Source organism: Cucumis melo, chromosome 10 (assembly GCF_025177605.1).
Source record: "Cucumis melo cultivar AY chromosome 10, USDA_Cmelo_AY_1.0, whole genome shotgun sequence".
Lineage (NCBI taxonomy): Eukaryota > Viridiplantae > Streptophyta > Magnoliopsida > Cucurbitales > Cucurbitaceae > Cucumis > Cucumis melo.
The window spans coordinates 8,695,398-8,713,502 of NC_066866.1; the positions used below are offsets into that span (position 1 = coordinate 8,695,398).

Consider the following 18,105-nt stretch of genomic DNA (forward strand, 5'->3'; position numbering starts at 1 on the left):
AGACTTTGATGTAATTCTAGGCTTGAGTTGGCTATCTGCTAACCATGCAAGTATAGATTGTTTCCGTAAGGAGCTAGTTTTTAACCTTCCTTCGACGGCTAGTTTCAAGTATAAGGGGGCAAGAACTGTGGTTCTACCCAAAGTTATCTCAGCTATGAAAGCCAGTAAGCTACTTAGCCAGGGTACTTGGAGTATCTTGGCTAGCGTGGTAGACACCAGAGAGCCTGAAATTTCCTTGTCATCTAAGTCGATGGTGAGAGAATACCTCGATGTTTTTCCTGATGAGCTTCCAAGACTCCCGCCTCCCAGGGAGATAAATTTTGCTATTGAGTTAGAGCAAAGCATTGTTATCATATCTAAAGCTCCTTATAGAATGGCCCCAACTAAGTTGAAAGAGCTGAAGGTTCAGTTGCAGGAATTGTTGGACAAGGGTTTTATTCGACCTAGTGTGTCACCTCAGGGAGCACCAGTACTATTTGTAAAGAAGAAGGATGGGTCGATGCGCCTTTGCATTGATTAGAGAGAGTTGAATTAGGTGACAATAAAAATCGCTATCCGCTACCCAGAATTAATGACTTGTTTGATCTATTACAAGGAGCCACTGTATTCTCTAAGATTGACTTACGTTTAGGCTATTACCAGTTGAGGATTAAAGACAGCGATATTCCTAATACTACTTTTCATTCCAGATATGGACATTACAAGTTCATTGTAATGTCTTTTGGTTTGACTAATGCTCCTGTTGTATTTATGGATCTGATGAACAGGGTGTTTAAGGATTTCTTAGACACTTTTGTTATAGTTTTTATTGATGACATTTTGGTTTACTCCAAGGCAGAGGTTGAGCATGAGGAGCATTTGCATAAGGTTTTGGAGACTCTTCGAGCCAATAAGTTATATGCTAAGTTTTCTAAGTGTGAGTTCTGGCTGAAAAAGGTATCTTTTCTTGGTAATGTAGTATCTAGTGATGAAGTTTCTATAGGCCCAGCAAAGATTGAAGTTGTTACCAGTTGGCCTTGACCTTCTACGGTTACTGAGGTTCATAGTTATTTGGGTTTAACAGGTTATTATAGAAGGTTTATGGAAGATTTCTCTCGTATAACCAGTCTTTTGACTCAGTTGACCAGGAAAGGGATTTCTTTTGTTTGGAGCTCAGCATGTGAAAGTAGTTTTCAGAAGCTTAAGTAGAAGCTTGTGACTATGCCAGTCCTTACAGTGCCAGATGGATCTGAAAATTTTGTGATCTATAGTGATGCCTCTAAGAAAGGATTGGGTTGTGTTTTGATGCAGCAGGGTAAGGTGGTTGCTTATGCCTCTCGTCAGTTAAAGAGTCATAAGCAGAACTACCCCACCCATGATTTAGAGTTGTGTAGAGACTTTGAGAGATATGAGATTGTAGTTTTAATAGGAGAAGTCACCTCACAGTTGGCTCAATTGTCAGTGTAGCCAACTTTGAGACAGAGGATTATTGTTGCTTAGTTAAATGATCCATTTCTGGTTGACAAGCGCCTTCTAGCAGAAGCAGGACATATGAGGAGTTCTCCATATCTTCTGATGATGGGCTTATGTTTAAGAGATGGTTGTGCGTGCCAACAGATAGTGCAGTTAAGACAGAGCTTTTAACTAAGACCCATAGTTCTCCATTTTCTATGCATCCTAGCAGTACGAAGATGTACCAAGACTTGAAGCGAGTTTACTGATGGTGAAATATGAAGAGAGAAGTGGCAGACTTCGTTAGTAGATGCTTGGTGTGCCAGTAGGTGAAGGCATAAAGATAGAGGCTAGCAGGTTTGTGCAACCCTTGAGTATACCAGAATGGAAGTGGGAGAATGTGTTTATGAACTTCATTGCAGGACTGCCAAGGACCCTGAAAGGTTATACTGTGATTTGGGTTATTGTTGACAGACTCACGAAATCAGTCCATTTCATTCCAGAGAAATCCACTTACACTGTCAGTAAGTGGGGACAACTATATATGACGGAGATAGTGAGACTGCATGGAGTGCCTGTATCGATCGTTTTTTTACAGAGATGCTCGTTTCACTTTAAAGTTTTGGAAATGACATCAAATTTCTTTGGGCACGAGGTTATATTTCAGCACAGCCTTTCATCCTCATACCGATGGTCAAATAAAGCATTTGAATCAGATTTTGGAAGATATGCTGCGAGCTTATGTACTGGAGTTTTTAGGGAGTTGGGACTCTCTTGTACTTGATGGAGTTCGCCTATAATAACAGCTATCAGGCTACCATTGGCATGTCACCCTTTGAAGCTCTATATGGTAGTTGTTGTAGATCTCCTGTATGGTCTGGTAAGGTTGGTGAGTAGAGAATGTTAGGCCCTGAGCTAATTCAGACCACCAATGCAGACATACAGAAGATTAGAGCTCGCATGTTGACAGCACAGAGCAGACAGAAAAGTTACGCTAATGAACGGTGTAAGCATCTAGAGTTTGATGTGGGAGACATGGTTTTTTTTAAGGTAGCACCTATGAAGGGTGTTTTGAGATTTGAGAGAAAGGAGTTAAGTCCACGTTTTATAGGGCCATTTGAGATACTTGAGTGGATTGACCCCGTAGCTTATCGTTTGGCATTGCCTCCATCGTTTCCTGCAGTTCATGATGTATTCCATGTCTCTATGTTGAGGAAGTATACAGCATACTCGACACATATAGTTGACTTTGAACCATTGTAAATTAATGAGAATCTAAGCTATAAGAAGCAACCCGTTGAGATTTTGGCAAGAGAGGCCAAGATGCTCCGTAATAGAGGAATTACACTGGTTAGAGTTCTTTGGCGAAACCACGGAGTCAAAGAGGTCATATGGGAGAGAGAGGACGACATGAGAGCCTAGTACCCCGAGCTGTTTGAGGATTAGCACTTTCGAGGACGAAAGTTTCTCAAAGGAGGGAAGATTGTAACGCTGCAAAATAAGGTAATTTTAATTTTAATTATCTTAAGTTTAATTTTAACCATGTTGAAATTATTTTATGTGTTATTTGAATTAATTGTTAAAATTATTTGATTTTGTAGAAATTAGAACTTATTAGATATTTTTGGGAAAATATTTAATTAATTATTTGAAATATGGAACTCTTGGTGGAAAGATTCGATTTAAGTGAATGTTTTTTGTTGATTTTTATGATTGAAGTTTAAAGAATTTTGGATAATTATATATGTGGATATATAATTAATTTGATTAGTAATCATAAGAATAATTATATTGTAAGAATAATATAATTAAGGAAATTTAATATTGTTTTGAGGAGAAGAGAAAAAGAAGATGAGAGTTATGATTTGATGGGAAGAGGTAACGAAGAAAGATAATATTTGAGTTTAAAAAGAAGATTTGATGGGTTTTAATTGAAGAGAGAGAAGGTATGAGATTTATTTTGTTTTGGAAAGAATAGGGAAAAAGAAAGTAAATAATAATAATTATATTATATTATATTATATTATATTATATTATATTATATTATATTATATTATATTATATTATATTATATTATATTATATTATATTATATTATATTATATTATATTATATTATATTATATTATATTATATTATATTATTATTATTATTATTATTATTATGCTTTAAATAAACCTTCGGGAAGCATGAATAGTCACTATTCATCTTATTCTTTCTCATCACAAAGGAAACCCTAGTGCAAACCCTAACCGCCATCATCTCCGTCCGCCGTGTTTGTGTTCTGTCAACCTCCATCGCCTTGCTTGATCTCTTTTCTTTGCTGTCGTGTCTCGTCATCTCTGCCTCTCATTTCGGTCGTCCGCCACCAAGCGTCGCGGTCTGTTCGCATACATTGCATCGACCGCCATTCGCGAACCACCACCTAAGTGTCACCTCCTCGCAAGCCTCAAGCACGCTACCGAGCTTTCACGTTTCGTCAGTCGTCGATCCCAATCCAAGCAGCATCTTCGCGTAAGTCGAGCTGCACATGTGCCTTAGTTAAGCCTAACCCGAGCCACACGAGACTCTTTCCAAGCTGCGCATCTGCGTACATCGAGCTGTAGCACGAGCCAACCCCTCTATATGAGCTGTTTTCCTCCTTCAGTCGAGCCGCACGCGTCTACTTTCTTCTTAGCTAAGCCGTCAAGCCCTTTTTTTTTTTTTTTGTTCTTTTCCAACTTATTTTGGTAAGTTTGATTGGGTTTTGGTTAATGCCCAAAAAAGATTAATTTTGGATCCTAAATAATTTAATTGTGAATTTTTAAGGTGGAATTTCACTACGATTGGGTTATTTTTTGAAGGCTTGGTTAGAGTTATTGGAGGAAATGAGAACCTTGTTTTCCTCCAACTAAAGTTGAATTGGAATTCAACCTTCACTTTGGGTAAGTTGAATTAGTAGGATTTTGGGTCTTTAAGAAATTGTTAATTAAGTTATTGAACTTAGTATATTTTACCCTTACTGTTTAGGATTTTTCTTGGGAAGCTTGGTTATTGTTGTTAGGACCATTTTGGTTAAGCTAATCTCCAGGTACGAGATTCTCTTACTAGACCTTTGAACTAAAGTTAAAAACTTGCATGTAATTTTTCATTATGCATTGACGTAGCTAAAATGCATAATGTGTTGACGTTGATGATGACTGATAGTTATGACTGAGGGATAATGATGATGATGATTGATGATGTAAATGTTAATGCATGAAATATTAATCCCATGACTAAGAATGCTATGATTAATATTCATGTCATGCTTATGATGTTATGTTATGCTACATATTATGGATAGGGTGTTCTGTTAACCTTATCTATTAGAGTCGTACCCACATGGGTGTCCCTCGGGATCACCACCTTTTTATGACTGTGTAGTTTGACGGGATCACCAGTCCAGTATGAGATGATATGTATATGAGTGACTCGACGGGGTCACCCATAGCTTGATTATCTTAGTGTTTCTTTCGAGTTAACTAAAGATCAGTTTGTCCTAGATGTTCCTTTGTGTTCACCGAAGATCAGTTTTGTCCTAGGTGATCCTTTGGGTTCACCGAAGACCAGAGATATTTCTACGGGATCATAGATTGCGCCTGTTCGAGAATGCGCCAGTTTAGAGGTACTACTTTACAGACTCTAATGGGAAGTTAATGACAAACACCTAGCGGGACTAGTAATAGGTTTCTTACTGAGTATATTTTATACTCACACTTTAAATGTTTAATTTTTTTCAAGTAAAGGTAGAGGAAAGCTGGTGAATGACAAGAAGTGATCTTGGCGTGCCATAGGGAAATGTTTTGCTTCCGCTGTTATGTTATCAGTTTTAACTTCGGTATTTTTGTATTTTCATTATTACTCTTTTAAAACTAGATAGGGTCTGAGCTAGGATTTTATTTTAGAGATTTATTTCTACCTACATTAATTTATTTATGATTTTAATGAGTACTTGAGATTTTGATTATGATAATTTGTTTTATTTTCCATTTTGTTTTAAGAAAGTTTTATTTTCTTTTAAATAGTAATGACGTTAGCTTAATATAAAAAGTTGGTTCGTTACAACTCCACTAGAAATTAAGATCATACTACTTTGTTGATGAATTATTTTGAATAAAAAGAATTTGAGTCAATGGATCAAAATTTCACGAACATGATCTAAATATAATTGAGTATGATATAAAAAAAAAATCAAACAGCCATTGTCAAAAAGATAATAATAATAAAGAAATAAAGAAATAATTAAATAATTAAACCAAGTTGAATTGGGTTATAAAATTAAAATTTATTATTGCCCATAATGTAGAGAGAGAGAGAGAGGATGGCTCTCATGGCTGATCCTGATCCATTCATATGATGACTAAGCTCACATGCGATAAGACTATAAATAAATACTTTGCAAGTTTGCATCGCACCCAAACTCCAAAAACTCTTACCATGTAACAAATTCTTCTTTTTCTTTTAATGCATATATTATAAGTTAAATTACAAATTCAGTTCTGCAGTTGAATTTATATAACATAATTTATTATGGTACACCAATACGTTGGCATCTTCAACAGTTTTCGATATTAACAGAAATTGTTTCAAGTGTTGTTCTTCAAAAAGTGTTTGTTGATTAGTGTATTTGGACCATACTCATTCACTGGAGGGAAGGTTTTGCATTTTGGTAAAAACTCCAACTCCCGACGGACCATCCCTATATGCCTACCCCAACTTTGATAATTAGTTCAAGTCCTCTATTCCATTTTATGGTTTTCCATGCTACCCCTAATAAATCCCAAACGTCGAATTTATATTTTCATTATTAGTGAAATATAGTTAACTCAACCTCCGTAAGTTAAGTTTTGATAAATATGTAAGTTTGATCTATAAGTTTTAAAAATTTATCTTTTTAGTTTCTAGGTTTATAAGAATAATAGGCATATTTGGACGATAAGTTTTCAAAATATACCTTTTTAGTTTCTGTATCTTTAAAAAATTAAAGAACGTGGTGGTACTTTGTTCGAGGGAAATATTGTCAAGAATTTGAAAAAAATCTCTCATTAGTTAGAGAAGATAATGATCATGGGATATATATAAGTGTGGACAACAATATCCGTTACATATGAAGTCGGCCTTTTAGAGTGGTTCCAAAAGTAAAACTATGAGTATATATCTGAATTGAACAATATCATTCCATATAAAATTGGACAGCAAAATCTAAATAATTTTGTCGATGTGTTGTTTTTTTTTTTTTTTTTTGCATTTTTGTATTCTCAAAATGGCAGTGACTTTATAGTAAAGTTTTTATTGATACTTTTCACTTTTCTAGTTTGGTAAGCCCTTTATATATAATTGGAATAACTTTCTCCATTACATTTCATTTTTCTTATAATCAAGTGAAATATCTTTTCAATTTTTTTTAGAATTTTTGGATAATTGTATTTGTTTCCTACGATTTCTCTGCTCATTAATATTTTAAATTTACATAATATTTCAATAATATCTTACATAATTTTCGTTAACTTATAACTAATTTAATATATAATTTAAATTTATCAACATATTTGTTTTTATTAATTTAAATTTATTTTGAAATTAATATAGGTTATATCAATTTTTAGAAAATTTGTTAAAAATAGAACATTTCATATCATGTTTACCAGCATCTTATAGAAAAATCAAGTGTAACGATTTTGTTCTATGAAAGGTAAATAATTATTTAACAATTTTATTTTTATTTTTTTTAAAAAATAATTTTGTAACAAAATAAATATACTAATTTTAGAATTCTATGTATTAAATTAAAAAAATTATTGTAAATGTATTCATGTTCAAGCAAGTTTCAACAATAAAATTATGATTGTTACAAATGTGCGCGGGGTCGAGTAATTTCTTGGTCCTTCGCTAGTACGTGTGGATTAAAAGACAAAAGAAGAGGGACGTCATTTGCCGGTCAAACTGCAGCAAGAAATGCTATCTGAGCAGTAGTAGATTGATCAAGGGATGTAACGAGCCGAAGTTATGAACAAGTTTAAGAAATTATTTGGCGTACATAGTTTTATCCATATTTTAGGTAATAGATAGTCAAAAATTTGAATAACTTGTTACGATTCAACCAGAACCAGAAGGAGTATAATTTATAGACTAAAAAACAAAGATTCGGATGATACACTTACATGTACTTACTATATGTAAGAGTTAACTAAATATCATATCCTCATTCCATTCAATGTATATTGTTTAAGAGAAAAGATCCAGTTGATTATGTGCACGTTTATTTCCATGACTACATTTTTGAAGTTACATATTTTCACTATAAAGTAGATATGTAATATATTTACAAAATATAATAAAATTTTAAATTTTATCAGTATTATTAAATAGAAGTTTATCAATGTCTACTATTGATAAAATATGAAATTTGATATATTTTGTAAATATTTTGATCCATTTTATAATATTTAAAAAAGTTCATATTAAAATTTTAAACTTAAATATAATTTTTATAAATTAAAAGAGTAATGATAGAACATAAGACCATTTTCGTGAGAATAACGAAAAAACAACGCCTTTTAACAAATGAGGATGTAAGAAAATCAAACATACCTTATGACTTTTATGCATTAACCATTGCATCAATTAATTTCATTGTTAATTAAAAACAAAATTCAAAAAGAGTGTTTTTTTAAAAAAAAAAAAAAAAAACAAATTTTAAAACTAAAGAGTAGAAAGAGAATTCTCATCAAAATTAAACGTTATTATAAATTTAAGGAGTATATTGCATATATATAATTAGAAGAAAAAAGAAGAAGAAAAAAGAAAAGAAAAGAAAAGAAAAGAAAGTTGGTGAAAGAGAAAGGGGGCATCGCTATCAATATCAATTAAAGAGCAGTGACAATTAGGATTGTCTTCATGTGAGTCATTCTGTGGATGAACACAATTTCACATGCCTCTAGTGGATGTAATAGGTTTATCATAATTATTAAATTAAATTAAATAACCCCATTTTCTTTTTCTTTTTCTTTTTCTTTTTTCTTTTTTCTTTTTAAGAAATAAAAGGATTTTGTATTATATTTTCTTTTTATAAATAGTGACTTGGGGAAAAATTTAAAAAAAAAAAATAATAAAAGCATAGATTTCTATTTTGTAAAATATAAACATTGTTTTGTTGCCTCAATGTCATAAAATGGGGTGATGGCCTAAGAGAGCCATTTGGTCAACTCAATAATTAGTCAGGTGGGTCAATTTGTTTCATTACATCTAAAAGGTCTTTGTTCACAATCCAATTGAAGACCCCTTTTTTCTTTCTTTCTTTCTTTCTTTCTTTCTTTTCTTTTCTTTTTTTTTTTTTTTTTTTTGTCTTGATTTTAGAAAGGAAATCAAATTAGTAAATTTAAACAATAAAGACTGTTAGAAAAAAAAATGATTAACATGCAATGGAAATATAAAAAAAGTTAATAAAATATTTTCTTAATAATTATATATCAATATAGTTTAGCTTTTTCATATATTTCTAAAAATTTGTATTTGGATTAAAAGAATGTAATAAATTATATTTAAATTTTTTAAAATAAAAAGCATTCAGCAAGCTTGTGGAAATTGTGTGATGTTTTTATAAGGATTATAACATATACATTGTTTCATGTGTATTTAGATATTATTATAAATTTATTGAAAGTATAAAATTTGATGAACTAAACTTCTAATTTGAATAATTTTTTATTGTTATTGAAATAAAATGTGATGAATGAAAATGTTATGTTCATGTATGATGTAAAAGAACATGAATTTTAGTTTTTTCGAATCCAACGTTATGTAGGGATGAAAATTTGAAGCTTTGAAGCTAAAATAATTAAATCATGAAAATTGACGTTAGATTTTAAACGACTAAACTTTCGTAAATGACAAAATTTGGTCCCTACTATGTTTCCTCATTCTCTCTCTCTTCCTCCCTACTCACAGAAGTTTGAAGGTTGATATGCTTAGCTTGTAACTTTTATCATATTGTTCTTTTGAAAAAAAATATTTTCCCCACCAAAAACATTACATCAATTCTAAGTTGCTAACTCTTCATATTCTCAGGGGCCTAAAAATAAAAAGAAAATGAGAAAAAGATCATCATTCTTGAACATGCGAAGCTTAAAAAAAAACTATTCCAGAAAGATAATCTAGAGATAACTATGAGAAAAGAGTCAATACGAAGATATTTGAATTGATAAGATATTGATTATCATTTTAACTTTATTGTTGGACCAAATTTTCAAAAGAAAAAAACAAATTAATTTGTTAAATAAAGTTTAAGTTATATTGATTTGAAATAACATATCGTGGGGATTATAAACTCTAATAAATATACTTTGGTATCTTCTCTCAAATGTTGAAGAAAGTTTAAATGTTGCAAGAGTTTTTAAAGTTTCAAGTTGTAAGCGGTCGAGAACTTAAAAGAAAGTTTTTGTCATCCAAGTCTACAGTTGTTAAGGAGAGTTACACTAAAATTTGAGCTTTGGTGTTGTTATTATCGCTATCTTGAATGTGAAATATAAGGGCCCTAAGTGGGCTTATGCCTAATCACTTTTTGGGCCATGGAACAAAGTTGGAATATGGGAAGAAGAAAGAATCTCTACTACGTGTGGCAATTTTTTCTTTTACTCCAAAATTGCCACTTTCAAATGTTTAAAAAATGCTCAGAAGCACTATAGGGTGAAGGAGTTTGTTGTATTGTTGGTGTTGGGCAGAAATAAGACAATGACATCTCATGGATCCAACTGCTACTTCATTTTTATGGCTACCTCACAATTAGTTTCAACCCCAAACCATGCAAGAGAAGCACAAACATAAACAAATGAAAAATGGGGGTGACAAGAGGAATGGTAAAATAAAATGTTCACTTTGGATAAATGACAAATTTATTTTTAAATTGACAAAATAACAAAACATAAAAATCTAAAAAAGAAAATTGCAAAAGCAATGTCCAAATGCCTCTACCTAAGTGACAAACTTGAATCTTAAATACAATTGTTTGATAAACCCCAAATATCTTATAATTAAATAAAACTCCAAACACACAATTAACACCTATCATCGTCAAAGCTCCACATAATTTCTACAACTGTTTCATATCTTTTTCAAATCGTGCGTGTTCAGGCAGAAATGATTGAAGCCAGCTTCCAGCTTCATCCTCTTCAAACCCTTCAAAAGTCTTCATACATTTGATGTAAATCACGGAATTTTCTTCTTGTCACCTCCTCCAATAGAGACTCACGTGTCGAACAACCCACTGCAAAACCCAAGAAGAACCATGACTAAAAATAGAACATCCACGACGAAACTCACTGTGAAACCCACTGCAAACCCACGACCAACGTTGGTCGCCGTCAAACGCTGCTCGAAAAAACCCATCATTGCTTACGTCGAAACTCCGACATCTTCCTCTCTGTCAGCCGCACTTTTCTCCTCTCTTGTTTGCAAGAAAATTTTTTTTCATCTATTGTTTGTCTCTTGCGTCGGCTACCCCCCACTCTCCCAATCTCCTTCTTTACTTTTCTCAAATAAAACTTAAAAGAAGAAGATTCAAATAATTGCAAAAATGCCATTGAGGCATAATTACAATTCTAAAATTTAAATTCAAATTGTTATTAAAAATATATATTATTTATTATTTAATAAATTGTTTATAATATTAAAAAAAATTGAAAATCTTGTATTTATATTTGACATTATATTAGGGGAGGATTTAAAATTTAAATTCAAAGTGTTATTAAAAATATTTATTGGTATTATTTAATAAATTGTTAAAAATATAACAAAACTGAAAATCTTGTATTTATATTTGTCATTACTATAGAGGAGGTTGCATTATTGTCCTGTAATAAAATAGCAGATTTAGTTAAGATTTACCAAATTTGAATGTTATTTGCAAAATATACTGTCTTCGTGCTATTTCTAATATCATGTCTCATTTTTTGAGCTATTCAATACACTGTATTTGGAAAATATCAATAATCCTATACTCAAGGGAATGATATTATATCTTGATGACCAAATCTTTTATCTTTTTGTGTATGTCTCAAATTTGTTGTTTATAACATTATTCATACTCGACATATATCATGTTTGGGAAATCTTAATTCTATTGGTTATTATAAAGTTCGTTTAGTTAAACAACTATTATTATGATTCAATGACACTATTTAGAAAATTGTTCTTATTCTTGGTTTTGTAATAAATCTATCTTAATGTTTAGTTTTTTGGATTTGAAAAGCATATGGTTATATGATTAAATAAATATTAATATTTGAATATGTGATCATGATATAAAACGAATAGTTTATCACATCATTTAAAAATATAAATTACAATGTAATTGTGTTAGCAACATATGCTATATATTCTGTCAAATACTGTGGATCTAATATGAAAAGAAAAATATTATCATGTAGTATGTACAAATACACTGTAATTCTGTAGAAAATCAACACAATCAAACTTGATTGATTTAACCAATAAATCTATTTTGTTAAATTAAGAAAAAAAGAAATAAACAATAAAAAAACTGAACAAATTAAATATATTCAAATTTATACTTTCCTTATATTTTCCAAACAAATATTTTCAAGTATGTTAATAAGATATATTTATTTATTAACCATTAAAATATTTTGAAGAAGCTCAATGAAATATTTTAAATTAAATCGAATTTATTAATTTTTGTTAATAAATAAATAAATTTAGAGATTATCAAAACAAATTAAAACTAATAAATTTGAATTGTTATTTTTAACATTTGAATCATCCAATCAAATCGTTTGCATCATTTTAGGGATATTGTACAAAATTTGAATTCTAAAAAATTATATATTATGTATTATTTATGAAAATTATTGTCAAATAAGCAGAATTTAGGGATGAACATGTTGTAAATAAAGTTTGTTATCTTTAACATTATTTTAGGGATGATAATCTAACTCAAATTTAAGTTTGATATCTTTCACATAATTTTAGGGATTTAATCTAAGGATTTAAAATTAAGGTGTAAAATTTGGATTTAAAATTAAGGTATAAAATTTGAATTAAAACTAACGATTTTAGGGTGAGATATATATTTCTAAACTCAAAATTTTAATAAATATCAAATATATATTATGTATTATTTATGTCTATTTTTTTTATAAATAGTATGAAGAATAAAAAATAAAAAAATAGTTGAATTTATCTTTGGCATTATTTTGGGGATATAAGGTAAAATTTAAATTCAAATTGACGACTTTATGGGATGATATAAAATATAGAGTCAAATTGTTATTAAAAATATGTAATATGTATTATTTAATAAAGTTTTGATAAATAATATGAAATATAAAAAATTGTGAATTAATTGATTTAAATCCTAATAATTCAAAAATCTTGTTGAAACTAAAGTCATATTTTTAGGGGATGTTGGTGTAATTTTCTGCAGCAAGAGAATATTTTTTGATTTAGTTAAGATTTACCAAAAGTGAATGTGTTTACAAATACAATGTATTCGTGCTATGTGTATTTTGCTTGGTTTTTGACCTATACAAATACATTTATCTATGCGAGGAATTGTCCTTTGTAAAGGGGTATACTCGGGCAAAAAAATTTCAAAAAAATTATCCAGCAGACAGTTTTGCTATAAATCAAATTATTTTTTTGGATTTGTTATTTTTCTTTTTTGCTATCCAATATTTTGCTATTTTGATGGTTTTCTCAAGAAAAAATCAAGACTTTGGGAGCAAAATCATAAATCACGAATCCAAATATATGTACAGTGTGGGGGAATTATTTTATTGATAAAATATTCTGTATCTTTAAATTAGAAGAATGAGGGAATAAATACAAGGCTAATACTAGAAAATAAGGCAACAACTAAATAAGGCAAGAGATCAATTTACTCGTAAAAATGAATAATTTACATTTATACTCTCCCTCAAACTCAAGATGGTAGAGTAGCAGTTAGCTTGAGTTTGGTAAGTAATTGATTGAAGTGATTAGATGATAAGGCTTTGGTGAAGATATCTATTGGTTGCTCAGCAGTGGAGACAAAGCATAAAAGGTGTGTGTTACTCAAGAGATGATGACGAAGAAAGAGACAGTCATTTTAGATGTGCTTCATACGCTGATGAAAGACATCATTGTGGGCAATTTGGATGGTACTATGATTGTCACATGAAGGAGGGTGGGACCCTATTGAGGGACACCCATATCATCAAGGGCCAACGAAACCATAGGAGTTCAGCGGTGGCATCAGCAAGAGCACGATATTCTGATTCAGCACTGGAACAAGTGACAACACTCTATTTCTTACTATGCCAAGAAATGAGAGAATCTCCTAAGTAGAAATAGTAACTTGTTGTAGATCGTCGATAGTAGAATCCACGGCCCAATTTGGATCAAGTATCCAGATAACACGAGCTGACTGAGAAGAAACCGAAGACCATGCCCCAAAGTTTTCTTGATACAGTGAAGGATGCGCAAAAGGGCAGTAAAATGGATGGTTTGAGGAGCAACTATAAACTGACTACAATATAAGCAACATATCAATGTCTAGATAAGTTACTCTTAGATAGATCAGACTGCCAACAAATTCCCAATATAAACTCACATCTTCAAGAGGAACACCATCAAAAGGGGTTAGATGGACATTGGGATCTAACAGTGTCGAAGTTGTGTTGGAGTTAGTGATTCCTGAGCGGGCTAAAAGATTAGAGGGATATTTTACTTGAGATAACAAATACCCATCTGAGAGCCGAGAGACTTCAAGGCCAAGAAAGTAGTTGAAAAATCCAAGGTCTTTCATCTCAAAATGTTGACCAAGATAATTTTGTAGGTCGGATATGGCCTCTGGATCATTACCAGTAATAATCATATCATCAACATAAAGAAGAAGAAGAACAATACCATAAGGTGTTTGGCGTATAAAGAGTGTAGTGTCATGAGGGCTAGATGCAAAAGTAATGGTGGAGCTAAATGTGGCAAACCAAGCTCGTAGAGCCTATTTCAGACCATATAATGCTCATCATAGGAGGCACGCCTTGTGAGGAGGAAGAGAAGTACCAGGGTATGGCTTTATATAAACTTCTTCAGAAATGGTCCCATTAAGGAAGGCATTTTTGACATCTATCTAAAGAAGAGGTCACTGCTTGGCAGCAGCAACAGCTAACAGACATCAAACAAATGTCATTCGAGCCACATGAGCAAATGTTTCTTCATAATAAATTCCATATTCTTGTGAACGCTTAATAGTGTCATCAGAGTGAGTTTTGATTTTGTAAATCCACTTGCATCCAATTGATCTTTTACCGAGAGGTAAATCAACATAGTCCCAAGTGTGCGTCTTTTCAAGAGCCTGCAATTCATCATTCATTACTTTCTGCCATCAATACTCGCCTCTTGATAAGAGGTGAGTTCAACAAGAAAAACAATAGTGGAAAAACAGTGATAATCATGGAGATGGATGGGAGATTCCCTTACTTGAGTAGAACGACGAAGATGAGTATCTGGAGTAGGTTTAAGAACATCATTGGAGACAGATGGATGGTCCGAGTTTGTAGGAGAAGGAACAGATTGAGAAAGCTTAGTATTAAGAGTGGACTTAGAAAGAGGAAAGAGTTCAACAGACGTATCACTAAAGAAAGGATGAGAACTTAAAAAGGATGTGTGGAAAGAGGACAAACGAGAGAACATAGTATGCTCCCAAAATGTGACATGTTGAGATATACGAATTCTATTAGAAAGAGTATCCCAACAACGAAAACCTTTATGTTTTGTGCCATAGCCAAGAAAGCAATAGAGGCATGTACACAGTTCAAGTTTAGTGTGTTCTTGAGGATGTAGAAGCAAAGCATGCACAACCAAAAACTTTAAGATTAAAGTAGTTGCGGAAAGTACCATATAGTTTTTCAAATGGAGAAATATTGAAGAACAAAAGAAGGAAGAAGGTCGATGGTATAGATGGATGTAAGAGCAACTTCACCCCAAAATTTCTCAGAATAAGAGACAGAAAGAAGGAGGGCACGCACTAAGTCACGAATGTGGCAACGTTTGTGCTCAACATGGCCATTTTGTTGAGAGGTATGGGGGCAAAGAGCGCTGAACAAGAGTGCTCTGCTGAGAGAAAAAGGAAAGAAGTGTGAAGTCTTTATACTCCAAAACATTATTAGTGTGAAGGGTTTTGACAAGATAAGAGAATTGAGTGCGAATCATTTTAGCAAACTCAATATACGTGCGAGATAATTTAGAGCGATCTTTAAGAAAATAAATCCATGTAAATCGAGAGTAATCATCAATGAACAGAACATAATAGCGATAACCATGAACAATATTAGTATGGGCAGGACCCCAAATGTCAGAATGAACTAAATGAAATGGTTTATCACATATAGAAGTGGAGTGAGAGAAAGACAAAGCAGGTTGTTTGGCGAGTTTATAATTTAAGCAATTAAAAGGAACAAACTTAGAAACATTATTCAAATTGTTAACAGAAATTAAATGGCGAAGTTTTTCAGAAGAAGCATGACCAAGACAAAGATGCCACTGATATATGTCAGAGTCAGTGACAGGAGCAAGGATAAAGGTAAGAGAAGGAAATTGGAGTGATATGAGCTCAAACAATCTTCCCACTTTACAACTCATGCCAATTTTTCGTCCCATCTGTGGATCCTAAACTTGACAACCATTAGGAGAAAATAAACAGTTAAACCAAGATCACATAATTGACCAACGGACACTAGATTAAAGATTAAGTTTGAGATAGTAAGCACAGGAAAGACTCATATTGGGAGTACCAATGGTGCCAATATGAGAGATATTCATATAGTTGCAATCAACAACATAAATAGGAGGTAAATATTTTACAGGGCTAGAGGTAGACATAAGAGAAAAATCAGATGTCATATGATTGCAACAGGCAGAGTCGAGAAGCCATCGATTATCTGGTGAGATAGCAAGAACAATGGAAGATGATGAAATTAACCGAGTCAATAAGCTCTGAAGATCATTTATCTGAAGGTGGGGGGGATGTGGAATCATTTGAGGCAGCGACAACAACAGAGGAAATACTAGGTTTAGTAAAGTTCTTTGCTTTTGTAAAAGAACCAGGAGGTTGAGGTGGTCTTGTGGGACAATCATCCAGAATATGACCACGCTTATGGCAATACCTGCACTCTATTTTAGGACAATCAATAAACTTAGGACCAGATAGTTTACAATTCTTAATTACAAAATGTGTTTGATGCTCCATTGGGTGGATAAATACTTGCAAGGATAACATCAAATTGTTTGGAGGGATTGATGCAAAGGCATCTTTCTTCGAACAAAATCTCTTGGATAGCTGCATCCAATGAGGGCAAGGGACTGCGGTGTAATAAGGCAACCCTAACAAAATCATATTCAGGACGTAATCCGATGAGGACCTCAATAAGCCGAAGATGATCTTTACTAATTTGAGCATAATCAAGCTGAGTCCAGATAGATTGAAGAACTACTAGATATTCATTAACAGATTGACTAACATCTTGATTGAGATTGACAAGTGTAATGTGCAATTGATAGTAATGAGCTAATATGATATTTTAAAGCTTGTAGATAGAAAATCCTAATAACGTTTTAGCATCCTCAAAAGCATCAAATTGTGTATGTATAATGGGAATAGAAGTTTTACCAAGCTAGGTGATATTATGATGATTCTTAGTTTCCCAATCTTTGAGACGTTCAATAAATTTACTATCATCTTCCTTGTCTTGTTTGGTTGGTTTGGTAATATCGCCAGTGACAATACGCCATAGTTTTTGCCCAATTAGAAAACTTTTCATTTGATTTGCCTAAGTGAGATGATTGGTGTCATCAAGGATTGTGTTAATAGGACGAATAATACGATCTTTCTCCATTGAAGTAAGATTCAGAGGCACCCACGGAGCTACTGAGTAGGAACTGATCTGGAGCGAATCAAAGTGAATTAGGAAGTCGGATATAAGAGAAACGGATCTAAAAATTGATATAGATCTGTTCTGTGCAAGAAAAACAGAGGGATGAGATTGATGACTCAAACGAATAGCACTGACGAAGACTTCGAACGCGAACCTCGATTGGAATCTTGGGCAAACTGGATCTGGAGATGATGAATAGAGACCTGAGAAGAATGGACGAAGACTGACGAATGAGTAGAGATCGACGACAAATGGAGACTAACAGAGAGAGACCGATGGAGCCAATCGAAGACAAACAAGGATCAACAGTAACCTGACAAATCTTCGATGGCAAACAAAGACCGATGGAGCCAACTGATAAAGATGAATGATCGAACGAGATCTGGAGACGCGTCGGCAGTGAAGGGCTTGCGACAAGGAGAGGTGGCGACGAGCGTTAAAGGTCAAAAGAAAAACTAGGTAAAAAAAAAACAGCTCTGATACCATGTGGGAAAATTATTTTATTAATAAGATACTATGTATCTTTACGTTAGAAGAATGAGATAATAAATACAAGGCTGATACAAAAAAAATAAGACAACAACTAAATAAGGCAAGAGATAAATTTACTCCTAAAATGAATAATATACATTTATATTTGTTAAAGTATAAAAGATAGATTATAATCGATAATGGTGATTTCTCTTTTTAAAATTTCAATTTAAAAGCACATATTAAAATGACCCT

The 18,105-nt window shown here is 32.4% G+C and overlaps 1 long non-coding RNA gene across 1 annotated transcript; it reads left to right on the forward strand.

Moving 5' to 3' along the window:
- The first annotated feature begins 4,237 nt into the window (after window positions 1-4,237).
- LOC127151126 (uncharacterized) lies at window positions 4,238-5,330 on the forward strand. The gene is made up of 3 exons (XR_007823864.1): window positions 4,238-4,353; window positions 4,439-5,075; window positions 5,197-5,330. It is a non-coding gene; the product is annotated as an uncharacterized LOC127151126 (long non-coding RNA).
- Window positions 5,331-18,105: the final 12,775 nt, after the last annotated feature.